Source organism: Onychostruthus taczanowskii, unplaced genomic scaffold (assembly GCF_017590055.1).
Source record: "Onychostruthus taczanowskii isolate IOZ18803 unplaced genomic scaffold, ASM1759005v1 scaffold34, whole genome shotgun sequence".
Taxonomy (NCBI): Eukaryota; Metazoa; Chordata; class Aves; order Passeriformes; family Passeridae; genus Onychostruthus; species Onychostruthus taczanowskii.
The window spans coordinates 5979059-5995335 of record NW_024500794.1 but is presented as its reverse complement, the minus strand read 5'-3'; positions in this window follow the sequence as shown (position 1 = coordinate 5995335).

Genomic DNA, 16277 nt, shown 5'->3' with positions numbered 1-16277 from the left:
ACATACAGTATTTTTGTGGGAATATGTCGGTTTGTATGGATCTTTGTAGAGTCTCAGAATTCTGTGCAACCAGTGAGTTGCTGTCTATGTAAACAGATGTTTTGCAGAGAAAAATCTTTGATCATTACTTGTCTTCCATTCTATATAGCCTAGGATTTCACAATAATCCTTAACTCTACTAGCTAGCACTTACCTTCAAGAAAATCTTCCTGACTCAAAGACTTCAGCAAAGGAGAGAATACGACACGTCCAGTCAAAAGGTTGACATCTCTTTGCAACACATACAATGAGCAATATGCAACATATATTTGTTGCATATTATCTTTTAACTAAATTTTCCTCAACATTGATTTCTGGTAATGAGATGCAATGAAGCAACTGGGCTAGGATTAAGCACATACTGCTTTGGGCAGAAGCACATTGTTATGCAAGCATAAATCTGGAATCTTAGCTCTACCTACAAAATCTTCATGATGCAGTGCTTAATTGCTGAAAATATTGCAAGGAATCCTGAAGGTAAGGAATGTGCCCCACAGATCCTGGGAGTAGGGTGTCAGTGACTGAATAAACCAAGCATTTGTTTTGCCATAGCAGTGCCTTTAGAGAAGGCTTCCTGGAAAGCCTGAGGCAGCATATGTTAATGGGAGAGGTAGACACTTGTTCCAGCATCTGGCTGGCATCAGTCATTTGTTCATTTGTTTTGTGCAATGTAAGGTCTGGTCCTTTTCACTTTTTTAATCAGCAGCTATTATAAATTAATCCTGGCTTAGTGCTTGAGATGTAGTATACTGTAAAATTAGTATGTAATTCCCTAGGAGACTAACATTATCTCTGATTCAGTTTATCTTATTTTCTTTTGTGTAGGAACATCTTTGAGGACAAGACATTTTAGCACTGAGAGACAGGAAAGGAGAGGTAAAACCAGTACCTGAATACTCCACAGCTAGGAGAGGGTGTGGGAAGTTTCTAATTAGATCCAATCTGATTTTACATCTATTGTATTGCATTTACACTTCATGCTTGATCAAAGCACTACTACATGCACATGGGGAAGAAAAGGTTCTACATCTGAATCTGGAAGAAAACTGTGTTGAGTTCCACTCAACATCAGGGATTTGCTTTTATCAAAGCTGATGGCTCACCCACTGACACTGATATGGAGAGTATCCCTTTTCATTGTGTTTTTGTTGTTTTTAATGTTCTGGCCTATTTGGAATATTTTAAGCCAAGGCAGAGTGCTTACCCAGATGAGCACATACATTAACCATGTGGAAAAACAAAGCATCTTTTTTGCACCCAAGCCTTTCTATAATTATTCTGTACATTCTATACATGGCAGGTGAATCAGTCAGACCTACTGAAGCTGTCTGCAGAGGCAGAGGCTTGCTTTGTTTTGTGTCCAACATAAAATGATTCACATTTTTATGAGAGCTTTTGAATTCTCTTACAGAGCATCAGCCCTGGTGACTGATCCAGAATTGCTGGGACATGGCAGTAACACCTGAACTGCTGTTACAGAACTGGGTTACTGATGCATAAACCAAATGAGTATAAAGGAAAAGAGGACCAGAGTGATGTGTAAGATTTGCAGACTCTCTAAATCTATGGGGATTTTATGTTATCTGCTAGTTTTTCATTCTTCATGAACTCATCAAACTCATCTTTAAACAGTTGTTTACATTATTTTGTCAGCTCTAAAAGTGATTCATGACAACCTACTTTATTGACTTCTGTACAGCAGTGCAACCATTAGGACAACTTGGAATCAAACCCCTCCTTCATATGTGGGGTCCTGTTTCTCACCTGGGCACTGTTAAAAGATGTACCTAAACTGAAATGAGTGCATTAATCAGTGAATCCACCACTGTTCTTCAAGATATGAATGTACTTAGCACCTTGTTGAATTTATGTCCTTACTTTAGACATGGAGGCTCCTTTGTAACTAGTTCTGTAGGGTTTTTTCAGAACCTTATTAGCACTCCTAATGATTCCAAAAGGTAGTAAAAAAGTATTAAAGATAAAAAAGAAGTTTTTTTGAGGTGACAGAAAAGGAGTGGAAGCCCTTTGTAGTGTGTGAGATGGTTCTACATGTCAAACAGCAAGCCGAGTTGCCCATTCTGCATGATTATGTAGTGAAAGACCCTATTGTTACAAGGTGATACACCCAGGGAGAAGGGGTTAGAGCTGCTCTGCAAACCTTCAGTCTGAACTTCCTGATCTTTCTGCAATTAAAATTTCAGACAGCCTTGCATGTGTGCATTCTTTAGACACTGCATTCCCTGAGAGGGCGTCTGTTTGGATTTTGGGCAAGAGACTTGAAAACACTGTTGGATAAATAAATGTAAAACAGCTGCAGATGCCATTGTGTAACTATTACTCCTCCCTAAAACTCCTGCAAATACTAAACCTCTGTGTAATGAACCAGTGGTTTACGTTAATAAGGTAGTTTGAAAGGTGTTAGGGTGAGGGAAGGGAAAACAAAGCGAGGGATCATGAAGTGCTTATGAACTTGAGTCTGTTTTTCCTTTCACTGGCAGCACAGCCAAGTGCTGCACAAAACACACAGTTGTTGCCCTCTGCTTTAGCTCGTTTTCCTTTACAAATTCCAAGCAGGCCTAACACTTCTGACTGCTAAGCACAGTCTTGTTCTTCAGGCTGCTCAGCAATTGCCTTTCCAGTTTTAAGTCTCCGTCTCCTGTAATGTGTTAATTACATGCTGCATATCTGAATATGCTGGATGGATGTGTGGTCTTTCTATGACTTAATACTTACAGGGTATGAGGTCCCTCGTGCCCCATCTGAGTTTGGACTGAATAACCCAATATAATTTCTGCCACATGATGCACAAGCATGCCTCAAGAATAGTATTTTGGAAAGAAATGTGAGCCAGACCCATACATGAAAGTGTCTCATCTTCTCAACAAGGTCAATTAGCCCAACTAGATTCCCACATTAAACTGTTTCTGAAGTAGTTTTGGTACCTGAACAGTGCCAACAAATCTCTCTAGGGGCAAGGCCTGAACTTAGGCTGTGGATTTCTCTGCTATCCTTTGTACACAGGCTTCTAAAAACTGCAAGTCTCATCTTTGTGCCCTTGTGCCTCTCCCAAGCACTTTAAAGCTCTTGACAATGTAAGACTGCAGGAACATGAAAGCAGGAGACAGTACAATTTTCTGCCTGAGCAGTGCTAAAGGCTTTAGTGTAAATGGTCATTAAGCTCTTTGATTCTGGATAATGCAACACAATCAGTGACACTAAGTCCTTGGAATTCCTGGAGGTTTTCTTTCCTTTCCCCCAAAATGAGAACAACCACCCTCCCAGGTCATGGGCTTCTAAAAGGGGAATATTTCCAGATGGAAAATGGACTATGCTCTGCTCAGAGAGAGGCCTCTCTGGTATGGAAAGAATGAATAAACTATGATACATGTGCTCCAGTACACTGTAACTTCAGTAAATTCCAAGTGAGCTAACAGCGTTTATTGTCCACAGCACAAAGCAATGAATTCATTGATGAAGTTCACATGTTATTCCCCCCAACTTCTCTATGAGGATATTCTGGTTGTGAATCATCCAGGTGTCATAATCAAGGCCTGGTAATACCACAGTAGCATCAGTCTTATGCAAGGGATAACTGGGATGCAGAGCCATGTAGTGTTTCACTCATACACTTTCCTGTCCTGGCAAAACACATTTTTGCAGTCCAGCTCAGGTCTAGACTACTGAAAAATCACAATCCAGAAAATCTATGTAATATTCCTAATCTGAGGGGTCAGGGAAGAAGGAAGAATTGAACCTCTACCTCTATCTGGTCATTGGCACAAAATACAGCTCAGTATTGCCTGGCTGAGGAAGATGTGCTCTTGAAAAGAGTGTTCTCGACGGCTGATTTACTCAGGACCTGCTTGTTGTGCTCTGCCTTAAGGAGAAAAGCTGGTCTTTTATAAGTACCTAGAACACCAGCATTTTACTGAATTGTACAGATAGGGTAGGGCAGAAAATTAGTTTGACACTAGGATTCCCACATCCTGCTTCCCAACCTGCTTTGGATTCTCTGTATGGCATCTTACTTTTCTCACAGAAGACTGAACCACTATCTCCCTGGACTCATAATGTTTCATTTTGGGATCCTCTGCAAGAAAGACAAGTAGTGAAGACACAGATAATCTACTGACAGCAACAGAAAGGTTATAAATGCTGAATAAAACACGGTTTCCTATGATTGCTTCACATCAGATTTCCCCTCAGGTATATCAACGGGATTAGGAAATTGTAGCACCAGCAAGGATGTTGTCTCATCAGGAGGTCAAGAAAATTGCTTTTTTACCTCCTTTCCACTTCAGGTTAATCTGGAATTGAAATTGTTCCTGTTCGGTTTCAGTTCAGATCACTAATAATTTGTTAGCCTCTCACACCTGACTCACAACAGTCAGTTGCTGGAAAAGATGCAGTGGAACAGAGCTTCAGGCACAGAAGATATTACCTCCCTTTGCTGCATAACTAAATTAAATTTTGAGAGGGTCTAGTTCTAGTTGAGGTACCACAAACCTCCAAAACTACACTCCAATTCTGGCTCAAAAGAAAAATTACATTTCTAGGTGGCTTTTGGTTGGGTTCATTCCTCTGGCTGCATTGCCAGCAAGTGTGGTGTCTTAGTCACCTGCTGTAAGAAGTGATGGGTGCTACAAACACAAAAGTCCTACTCACTCATTTGCTCAAAGTTTCTAGTGAAATGTGTTTATTTGATTCCTTGCATTTGCAATTCCTCAGTCCACTTAATCATATTTGAAACAGTCAATAAAGCTTCTGTTACTTAAAAGACTGCTGTTCTGATTAACAGATCTTCCTATCAGAAAGGTCCCTTAATTTTCTTACAATTTCTTCCAGCATTACTGTAGATAGTTTCTCCTCCAAGGAGGTCAGACCAATTAAAACTTGTGGTAGCTTTTTCTCCCTCTGTGTGACTCCATACAGAGGGCCAAATTTGCTCCCCCTCTCCCCATCGACAACTTCCTCACATGAGTAGTCCTACAGAAAGGAACACACTTGTATGACTAATCTGCTCAGCAGCATACAAAGTTCACTGTCTGGACTAGAATTAAATGACTTTTCTGCAGAGGACTACAGAGGTTGCAGAGGGGACAGATTAAAACTCAGGAGTCCCTAGTGGCAACTGTCTTGCTTTGAGAACTAGACCATTCTTCCTGTCTAACTTAACGGAGTCTGGACACAAACATTTCTTCTCAGATATTTTCTTTCCCCTTAAAAATAAATTAAATAGAAAGTTTTGTCCTGTAACGATCTCCTCAGTTGTGCCACTCTGTCTTAGTTGGATTAAGTGCCTGAAAATATTCTTGTTTTCCCAGACATTTGGTTGCCGAACTTGTTGAGCTAGCAGACTTATTGCTGTATGTTGGCACATACATTACCTCAGCTTAAACTAATTTATGGGATATGACACCTCTGACACAGTTCCCCTGTTCCAAACAACAGTCTTAATCAGTCACACTCAGAAACGTATAATGCTGAGGAGCTGTAACTACTAGTAGCTTTTCTCTTGATTAGGACTTTGGCGCTGGTCCATTATTCAGCCCTCTGTGAACAAATACATGAAGCAGCTCACTGGAGCAGAGATGGCACTGACAGATGGGTCAGTGATTTTTTTTCTGTCAGGAAGAACAAAAATGTGTTGAGACAACTGGGAGACAAGGAAAGTCATACAAGAGAATTCTGCCTTCTTAAATTTCTTCCTTGAAAAAAGAAGTCTGGAGTGAGCCTGCACTAGGCCGTGGTAGCATTTATTTGTTGTTTCTTGGGATGCTATGGAGGATAGAGCTTCCTGAGGTACTGGAATATCTCTACAGTCGTTTTGGAATTTAGGGATGCTGATTCTGGCGCTGTGCTCTGCTTCCTAGAAAACTGCAAAATGTGGTCCTCAATATAAGCATAAGGGGCTGCTCCAGGTTGGAGCAAGTTTACACATCTCTTCATGGGCTACTCTGAAGTGTGTGAGGACTAACATCTCTACAGAGTCTCTTTCCTAGGTCTAATCTGCTTAATCTTTTCTGAGCTAAGAACTACATAAGAGAATCCCTGGTTATGCACCCTACTTATTCCTGTATAGGCTGTGGTCACTTTCTCAGCAGAGCTGTCAATTTAGTCTGCTATCCCCTTCAGCATCATTTTAATCGAGGAAAAGGAAGGAGATGCAGGAACTGAGGGCTAAGAATTTACAGAAAAATGCTAGATGCAGCTAAGTACAATCCTCTGTTCATCTGTTTCTGCAGCTTGTTTCATAACTCAGGAAAAGAATTAAGGCAATTAGCTAAAGGAATTCACTTTAAAGAGTGAATTTAGTATTTAGAAGGTTTTGCGAAAAATATTTTTTCCATTCAACTTACAATTTCTCAGTGCCTCTTCCTTTGCTTTCCAGCTAAGTGAGCTGTTTCAAAAATATTTGCCTATCCTTTAAAGGAAAATAGAGAAAAAAGGCAGGAAACTAAAAAGAATGGTAAACAAAGCCAAATGAAAACTTGCAAGTTTTTTTATTTTTAGTAAAAAACTTGAAACTGAGGAAAACCAAATCTCTCTGAAGTTTGGTTTGGCCCTTTTTTCACCCTAAAATATGTGGATGTGCAGTAAGATGGATGAAATCTTACTGTGAGAAACGGGTTTGTGGTGAAGGTCCCTCTGGTGGGTCTGAAGCAGCTTCTTGCTAAGCTGGCCCAGCTCAGCCTCACAGCTCCCAATTTTACCTTACTTCGCCCTACAAAGGACACCCTGTCATACTGGGTGTTTCACCCCACATTTGAAACAAAAAACAATTAAAAAAGAAGGAAAACATTACTCTGGTTATTTTTGTCAGCCTGGGTAGGGTGGATCTGCTAGCAGTGCACCAGACACCGGAGCTGGCATGGACTGCGTGGAGCTGGGCAGGGAGGGAAACAGAGCTGGTTTCAAGTACTCTTGAGTTGCCAAACCACCACTTCACATGGCACTAACCCTGCCCTGACCCTCCTGCCCTGCAAAAAAGGCCATTCTGTCCTACCCCAGGGCAACACTGTCTCTGCACAAGGTTTCAGCCCACGTGGATATGCAGGTTACGTCATGGCATTTGGATAGAGAATATTCTGGCCCCACAGGTGTGAGGGGAGGAGAGAGGAAAGGAGGGCTCTCCATGGACAGGGCATGGGGCACGGACTTGGGGAGCTGTTCCTGAGGAGCAGAGAAGGGGACTGGACTCCCTGCAGCCCTTGCTGATGTAAGAGCTGGTGGCCATGGCTCCCTTGAGCTCTCCCGAAGTGGTGGCTAAGCTGCCCTGCAGCCAGAAAATATGGATGCCTCCTGTGGGATCCAGGGAAGGTTCCAGCTGTTTGGCTGAGGAGGGAACTCCTGGTTCATCCTGCTGCTTCTTTCAAGCCCCATATACCTTGGTAGTGTTTTTAGGTGTCTGACAAATACCCTGAAATCTGTCACTTTTGCCAAAGAATTATGGGATGTGTAAGTATGTGGGACACCTATGTATATGTTCTGTCTGCCTGAAATAAGAAGATTTTTTTCATCTGTCTAGAATGAGGTAGAAGGAACAGGGGGGACACTGTCTGACTGTTGAAAATATAAATAGCCATAAATGAGTCTATTTTTCTCAGTGAATAGTGTCTTGTCACCTGGGAACTAAAATGTAACAAGAAAAAGGTGCAAAAAAAATGATGCCTGGAGGAGACATTGGAAGTACCTCTGGTTTTCTAGATGTACCCTTTTAAAATGACATCCCCTTTACAATCTGGAACCAGCTTTTTCATCCCTAAGATTTAACAGGTTTATGGCAAATGTATTTGTGTACTATGGGCTGAAGATAACAAAACCCAAAAATATTGTCAAAACTCAAAAAGATTGTCCTAAGCCAAACCCTAAAATTTTGTATTTTCGACTTTTCCTCATGCTTTCCTTCATATGTCTAACTTCTGTGCTTTAAACTAACCTGGAACTCTCTTCTCTCTGGTAACTCCAAGGAGGACTAAGAGACTCAGGAGTCTAGGTTTGTTTTTTTCACCATGCTCTCTGACTGCCAGCATCCCATAAGAAGCAAATTGCCATGACTAATAAGTTCCATCTCACACTTCACATGAAGAGGTTTGGTAGCTTTTTCCAGAGCCTTAAACTGAATCAGGGATAAGCCAATGAAGGGATTACAGACATATCAAGAGTTTACTTTGCATGATTGCCATGTATTTGCTGCCAGATACAGTATCCTGTTTTCCCTCTACACTTCACTTGGAGATCAGATCAAATAAATCTCAACTTCTCAGCTATGTAGAAATAAAGCAAACTGCCCTCCAGTTCTGAAATTCTTTTTGTTTAGCCAGAAATGAAAAAAACCCCCCAGACATTATGTTGAGAGAATTCACTTGATTTGAAAAGAGATTTTGACGAAAGGTTTATTCAAGTCTTTCCTGGGAGATGAGCCTGTGAGCCCAAACCATGACAAACAGGACTGGGGGAGAGGAGAGAGAAAAAACAAACCTCTGTGGACTTTTTCACTTAAAAGTACTTTGATTGTTTTCTGAGAACTTTTCGTCTGAGCCCTGACCTATTTCCACCTGCTGCCTGGCATTTGATGAAGCACATTACTAAATGAATCCATTGTTATAGTTGGAAATAAATTTCCTTACTGGCAAAGGTTAGACTTTAGGATGCTTTTTGAGGTCTTAGACCTTACAGTCAGCACATATTTGGGTGGATGTTCAGTTTTCAGGAGCAGCTCCTGGTGTTGCCTCTCTTCTTAGGTCTCTTGATATGACCAGGCAGAAGTGACCTTTCCTTGATCTCCAGAGACCAGTGTGAGCCTCTGTAGCAAAGTGGCTGCTTGTTACCCAGAGATTAAGAGTCCATAAAAAAATGCTTCATCTTTTACCTGACACAAGGAAACCCATTGTGTTGAATTGATGGTAAAAAAACATCTTCAGGGTAATTATGTTTTAAGCAGTGATATATTTTGAAAGTTCATCTCTCTTTAGTTGTGGCAAGTGAATAGGAGGACTAAAATGATCATACTGCTGAATGCTCTTGAAAGAGTCAGGTGCTGGTGACTGCAATGAGCTCTGGAAAATAATGTGTCTGTGGTCTCCCAGGACATTTATCTGTGAGCACATGAGTCATGACTGCACGCCAACATACCCACTAGACTTACCTGTTCTCTTCTGTACTCTTCTGTATGCACTGCTCTGCTGACAACTCAGGCAGGTCAGAACCTGGCTTCACTGGAACTCAAACAAATCTGTTAGAAAGCTGTCATTCCAGCTTTGTAAGTCCTTTCTAGCTGCTGGTGGAAAAAAAACCAGCTGGTCCTATGGAAAGCAAATGTAGGCACTCCAAATGATCTAACTGGAGGAGGAGAAGTTGTGGACATTGTGATATGAAGGATTAGAGGGAGGTGCTGAGGAAATTCAGTTTATTTGGTTTCATGGGTGTGAGATGTTGGGATGCATTTTGCCATGGATGTTTAGTGCAGGAACTCTGCAGACGCTAATTTCATTTGTCCATCCTCTATGAAAATCACTGAGTCTTAACAGCTGAGTCTGAAGGCTTTACTGGCATAGTAAAATGCATGTGTCAATGTATAAAAGCATGTTGTACTGTACAGAATAAAAATAAGGCAGATTCCTGCCCCAGGAGCTCCTCAATTAGATTCCAAATGCCCATGTTGAATTCCAGAATTTTGAGTGCCAGGCAGGCTTTCCACATGCCTTGAACTCAGGGGTTTGTTGGGGCCTCAACTCTTGCTGCACAGCTCCAATCCTTTCTTCTTCTGCTGCTCTGGGCTGGCTTTTAAGAGGCTGTCGCACTGTGAGCCATGAGAGCAACTAATGATTCCACAAACTATTCCAAGATCTTTAGGGCCCTGAAATAGATCCAGAACTGGGAGGTGAATTTGCAAGTTTATACCCTGGCTCTTCCTCTGTGACCAGCTGAGCCTAATAGGAGTGAGCGGGGCATTCCTACTGGCATGGGCCACCTCTAGAGGAACCAGCAGTGGCTTAGGGCCACCAGGCATTCGGGCACAGCAATGAGGTTGGGGCAGCTCTACTCACTGCCTTTGGTAGATGCACTGTAGAAATATGTCAGGATACTGAGTGCCTTCCCAGTGATCCCCAAGGCTTGGCTTTGTTGCTTTTGATTAGAAATATATTGAATGCATGTCTTCACATCCCAGAGTTTAGAGGAAAAGCTTGAAATTCACTGGTAATCTGAATTGGTTGACTCTGACTCAACTGAAATAAGGAAAAAAGTCTTAATGGATGTAAATGAATATCAAACTTGAAGGAAAGGAACTTGAGAGGGAGATAGAGATCACTGTCGCTCACTGAGGAAAACTTCATTTGCTCTGATGTACAATTTTTAGAAGTGCTGTATTTACTGAGAACCATTTCAACCAGAGAATCTGACCATTCTCTTCAGTGATTTATTTTCATGTTACAGAAGCTAACTCTGTTCTGCATATCCTGATATAATTGGGAGAGGGAGCCTCATTGCATAACCTTAAACTCTGCCCAAAAGATTAAAAAACAAACAATAAACAAACTTCAGCTTTGTTTATTCTTATCAATGTATAGCATGGATTGTTGCCAAGGTTCTGTGGATGGCAGGAATCAATTTCAATGAAGTGCCTAGAGAACAGGCATTGTGATGCTAAAGAAATCACCACAGCAGAAGACTTCAATTCCTTTTTCCCAGCAGAGGTTTGTGGACTTAGACAGTTGCTGTCCCTTAGTGTCTTATGCCCTTACTAAAATTTCTGTATGTCAAGCAAGGGCTGATGAAGAGGACATAATGAGACAGGCTATATTTTCCTGATAGGAACTTCATTTTTAGAACTCTCAAGAACGCATTAAGTTCATAAGAAAAAAATATTGACATTATCTTACAAATACTTCTGTCTGTCACCAGGCCAGAAAGCTGCTTTTCTGGAGCTTCAGCTGTAGCCCTGGAAGCATGAAGGCTTTGTGAGCCTGTACTATGTGGAGAACAGGCTTGCCAGTGAACGTTACAGGAATTTGCAGTTTATAAGTATGTAGCGCTTGCAATAACATCATAAATATTTCCTTTCACATCACACTTGCAGTTCCCAGCACTGTTAATACAGATGTATTGTCAATCCCCAGCCACTGAGGAAGGCGAGCTTGTCTGGAAACTGATTCATTCCTTTACTGGAAAGCCCATTCCTTCCAAAAGTCTGTAGTGAGCTGGTTGCAAACTGTGGGCCCCTGGCTTCCCTTCTAAGCACAAGGAGATTATTTTTGTTATTTCTTCTTTAGCAAAGACTCTGGGGTCTCTCATCTGACTTCCTGACATGTTTGTTTATCCTGGGCTTGAATAAGTCCTCCACCTCTTAAAGCCACAGACAGAAGAACATGCCTCAGCATAACATCTCGATTCTTTCAAATCTGTTGCAGGATAGATGGTGGGATCATTTGTTCAGCCAATTTGCTCGGTAATGCATTGAGAGCAGGACTAGCAGAAGTAAGGCAACACTGAAAATAATTACTGTTTTTCCCTTGCAAGGCAATGTCTGTATATAAGCATTCGAATCCCAGCAAGCTTCCTAAATACTTTTGTGCTTCTTTACACCTTAGCTTGCTTAAAAGTGGCTCATTATGAAGCAATCTGAAAAGTAAAGTGTTTATCTGAGAAATTATCACAACTTTAAATGTTCTTTGTTTTATATATCTATAATAACAAAAAATTTAACAATCCACTCTTTGCATTGAACCTGAGAAAAGAATGAATATAAAAAAGCTGATTTTGCTCTTTAAAGGTTTCTGATGTGCAAAGTGTGAAGGTATGCCAGAAGTGAATGGCAAGATCTGTGAGAATACAGGTGCAGACATCAATTTCTGCAAATTTAGAGATGTGTGTCCATGGAACTGCTCCATCACCATATCCAACAGCTGATTCAACTCTCTAGCTGAGAGTTCAGCAAACAAGATTTTTGCTGTGTTGTGTTCACTCACCTCTGTTCATGTCAGATCGTGGTCTAGCAATCCTGACTTTCATGGTCCAGTTCAGCAGCAGCTGTGACACCATGAGCCCCAGCTGGAGCTGCAATTGCATTGGCAAAGCTCCATGGAAATGGACAGTAGAGATGATGATGAGGATGAGTTTTGCCTAAGAGCTAAGGACATAGCTTTAGGTCTTAAATCTCTTTATTCTCTCTCTTGAATACAGTCTTGAATGGAGTCTTCTGGACCTGCTTTTTAAATTGCGTCATTGAAGGAACCCATTGGCTTTGCAGCTTTATTCTTGCACAAATTCCATATTCCATAGGGTGGAACCCCGCAGAGCTGCAGCTCTTGCTGAGTACCCAAACTCTGCCAAGAACTAAGAGTTTCAATGTGTCGTGTTGTTTGAAACCTACAAGAACAAAATCTTCAGTGGAACCCTGCAAGGGGGATATCACAACATCCGGTTTTCTGCATGGAACTTAGATGAGTAAGATTTGAGTGTCAAAACACCATTGTTTCTGAAGAGATCGTTATCCTGCCTAATGATACAAACACAGATTATAAACCTTGGATCTCATAGTGTCTATTTACAAAGTATGCAAAACCAGGAGCACATTCCCCCAAACACAGTGGGAGTTGAGGTGTTTTCAGTTCTTAGCTTTTCAGAGACAACATAGTGAAATGTTCACTACTTCAATGCTGAATTTTGTTTCTTTTCTTTGCTCTCACTTAAGTAACTCTGTCACCTGCTCTAATAGACAGAAGAACATGCATGCCCTTGTGATATAAATATGTACCTAATGAAGCCAGTCTGCTGATATGTTTTAGGCTTCCAAATTGCTTTCTGTTTGCCTGTGCTTTGGGTGGTTAAAATACCTGTGCTTACTATCAGCTCATATCAGACTTTGATAAATTGTTCTCTAAAGACTTTGTGTTTATTGACTTTGTCCAAAGAACTCAGTTGAGCTTTAAGGCAGGTTTTAAGAGCTCCATTAATTTCACTCTTTTTCAAACCCAGATAAGCAAAATAATGAGGCAAATGCTGATCCCTCTGAAAACCCAGGTGGACTTTTTCTATCCCTTCCTATAGATTACCACTAGGAAATACTCTGCTGGAAGTGAGACAATAGCTACATGCGCAGTGGCTGTTGCAGACTATACCCCAGCTCACTGTGGCTGAGGCTGGATGTGTGACAGGGTGGTTGGGTGTGTAACTTTGCTTAGCAAGAAACAGAGCAGTCCACAATCCTGGCCCACGTGGAGTGAAAACTGTTCTTATACAAAGAGCGAAGAGAGCTATGTGGCACTTTGGACTCTTCACAAGGGCAAACCCATGTCAGTTTACTTTGTTGTTTTTCTACAAATAAAAATGTATTAAGGAAGATTTTATTTCCTCTCCCAAAGTGTGTATATTCAGAGTAGTGTTTCCTAACACAAGACTCTGTGCTCATCCTGTGTTCTTTGTCCTTTCATCTCCCACAATCCAACATTAATATTTTGGTTCTGTGGTTTTCCCACTATACTTTAGTATTACACATGGATGCCTCCAGTTTTGCTAATGGCATGCACCTTGAAGAATTATTATTATTATTATTATTATTATTATTATTATTATTATTAATAATAATAATAATAATTCTTCCAGAAATACAGAGTTTCGAGACAGAATCAGAGCCCTACTGGAACAAGTGTGCCATACATTAATGTACTGTCTTAAGAACAGATCTAGTTTTCTAACTATTACAATAAATTTCTAATTGCCAGCAAACCAGAAATTTCATTCTTCCTTTAAGCAGGCATTTTGTTCTTTTTTAATATGAAGCAGTACTTCTCATTGTTTATTTGCTTTGTAGGGCTTGTTGTCACTGAGTTTTGCTTTCGTACATTTGCATCGTCATCTACTGAAGTCTCATGGTGTTTCTGTAGATGTATCTTGTCAGTATTGTCTTCAAATTTATTTAGGGAGAAGACCAAATGGAATGGGATCAAAGTATTCTCTGCTATAGTACCAAGGATAACCAATTGTTTCTGAGACTGCCCTGGCTTCGGTGCACATGGCTGCTGGTCTTTGGAGCCAACAAACTCCTTATATTTCATTGTCTAACACACAAACAAGCCACAGTTGCATAAAATATTGTCATGAAATGCAGTGTGGTTTTGCAATTTCATGTGAATGAAGTTGGGCTTGAAGCAAATCTCCATTTCCTGTGAACCTAAGCAATGGTGAAATTTTGAATCCATGTGTGAATTCTCTAGTTCAGGCTGATCTGTAACAATTTAATTGCTGGATATTGATAGGACCTGATTAGTACCTGAGGATTCAGATGCTGACAGTGACTCATTTCCTGCTTACTGCCAAGGGAAATGTGCTTCAACATAAAGCAACAGGGAGGAAGAAAGGATAGGAAAAGTCAGCCCACTGCCATTTCACAAACGGCATTAGACTGAAATCTTTTGTCTTAGGAATTGTTTAAAACAATGCATGGTCTGTGAAAAATAACCTGGAGAATGTCCATGATTAATCTCTCCAGAGCAGAGCAAACTGTGAAAGCCAACAACAAATAAACTACAAAGCTTGTTTTAGAGAAAATCAAACAAACAAACAAACAAAAATCAAAACCTAAAAACCCATTCCAGGGTTTGTAATTTAGGACAAAAAGTGGAAAATGCTTTAGATTGACTTAAAAAAAAATTTAAAACGCATGTTCTAACTGACTGCAGCGACCAAGGGTTCTATCACTCTGTTCTTCCAGTGAAGCAGACTATACCCATTCCAGGGTTTGTAATTTAGGACAAAAAGTGGAAAATGCTTTAGATTGACTTAAAAAAAAATTTAAAACGCATGTTCTAACTGACTGCAGCGAACCAAGAGTTCTATCACTCTCTTCTTTCAGTGAAGCAGACTAGATTTGTATGTAGTTTTGGAAGGGGGGAAAGAGCAGATTCTCTCTCAAATCAGCTTAGTTTAGAGTGCAGCCTGATGTAGCTATGCTTTCTCTCATCAATGGATGAAACAACATTTTCTCTTCACATACAATAATAACTGCTAAAGGGTGTTATTTTCTCTCTTGCTGGTTTCCAATTGCACTTTCTATTATTCTGAATTCACTGATCTTCTTGGAAGAGCCTCTTGAAAGTGCTTATGCAGCTCATAGGCAGGTCTTTATGTCTTATGCCTGTAATACTAACAAAATCTCCTCAGTACATGGTATCTCATTTGCCCCTTGAAGTCAGCCAAAAAACCTCTGACTTACTTTAGAGCTGTTTGGCTCAGATTCTGAATGTTGATTTACTAATGTCACACCAATAAACACTGCTTGAGTTTTCTGAAAAACAGCTGAAAGCTGTATATTTACTCTTCCTAACTTTCCTCTTAGAAGATGACACACACATCCTTAAGCCAAGCCTAGCCTGAACTAACTGCGGTCAAAGAGTACCTGACATAAATAATGTTGTGTAAAAGGGAGGAATTTTTTTGACTCTCACAATGTTCTCATACTCAGACTTGCTATATTAATAGGACCTTGTACATACAATTTTGACTACATACTAAAAAGCTCCATCAAATTAGCATTATCCCCTTTGAACTGGCACTGCTCACTACTTCCATGCTCTTCATTAGAAAAAATATATCTGATCTATACTTGTACCCCTAAATTGGTTTTCAGGCACTTTCTCTGCACATCACTAGAAAATTTCCTCAAGATACAACAACCCACATTTCCTTAGAGAACCTCTAATGAGAGCAATTTGGATCAGAGAGCAATTTTAAAGATATTTAGTGTAAATCATAATGGGTAAGTGATACCAGGGCAGGGTTGTTGTCATGGGTCTTGACTGGCTCTTTGACAAAAAATAACTGTGGTATTTCAGGAGCTCTCTAGCAATTTTGGTGATCCTGTCTCTCATGAAAATGGTTCTGTTTCACAGCCTCCACAAAAGTAAATTTAGCAACAGGTTTCAGCAGGAATGTAGGAATCAGCTCTTTTCCAACCTAACTTAAAATCAGGACTCTGTATGCTACTCTACTTCATGAAAATACTGCTGTTCTCTCCATGCACAGATATAAGGAAATGAAGAACCATTGAAACTACTCAAAAGCCATTTATGTCCACTTTTATAACATAACTCCTCCAATTGTCTCTTCTAAAACAAGAGGAAATATATACTGAGATCTAATTCCAATGAGAAATGTGCTTGATGCTTCTGATCAACTGTAAGCATATTAAAATACTCCTAAATGAAGATGTAAAAGTAAATAACCTTGTTGTAAATCAG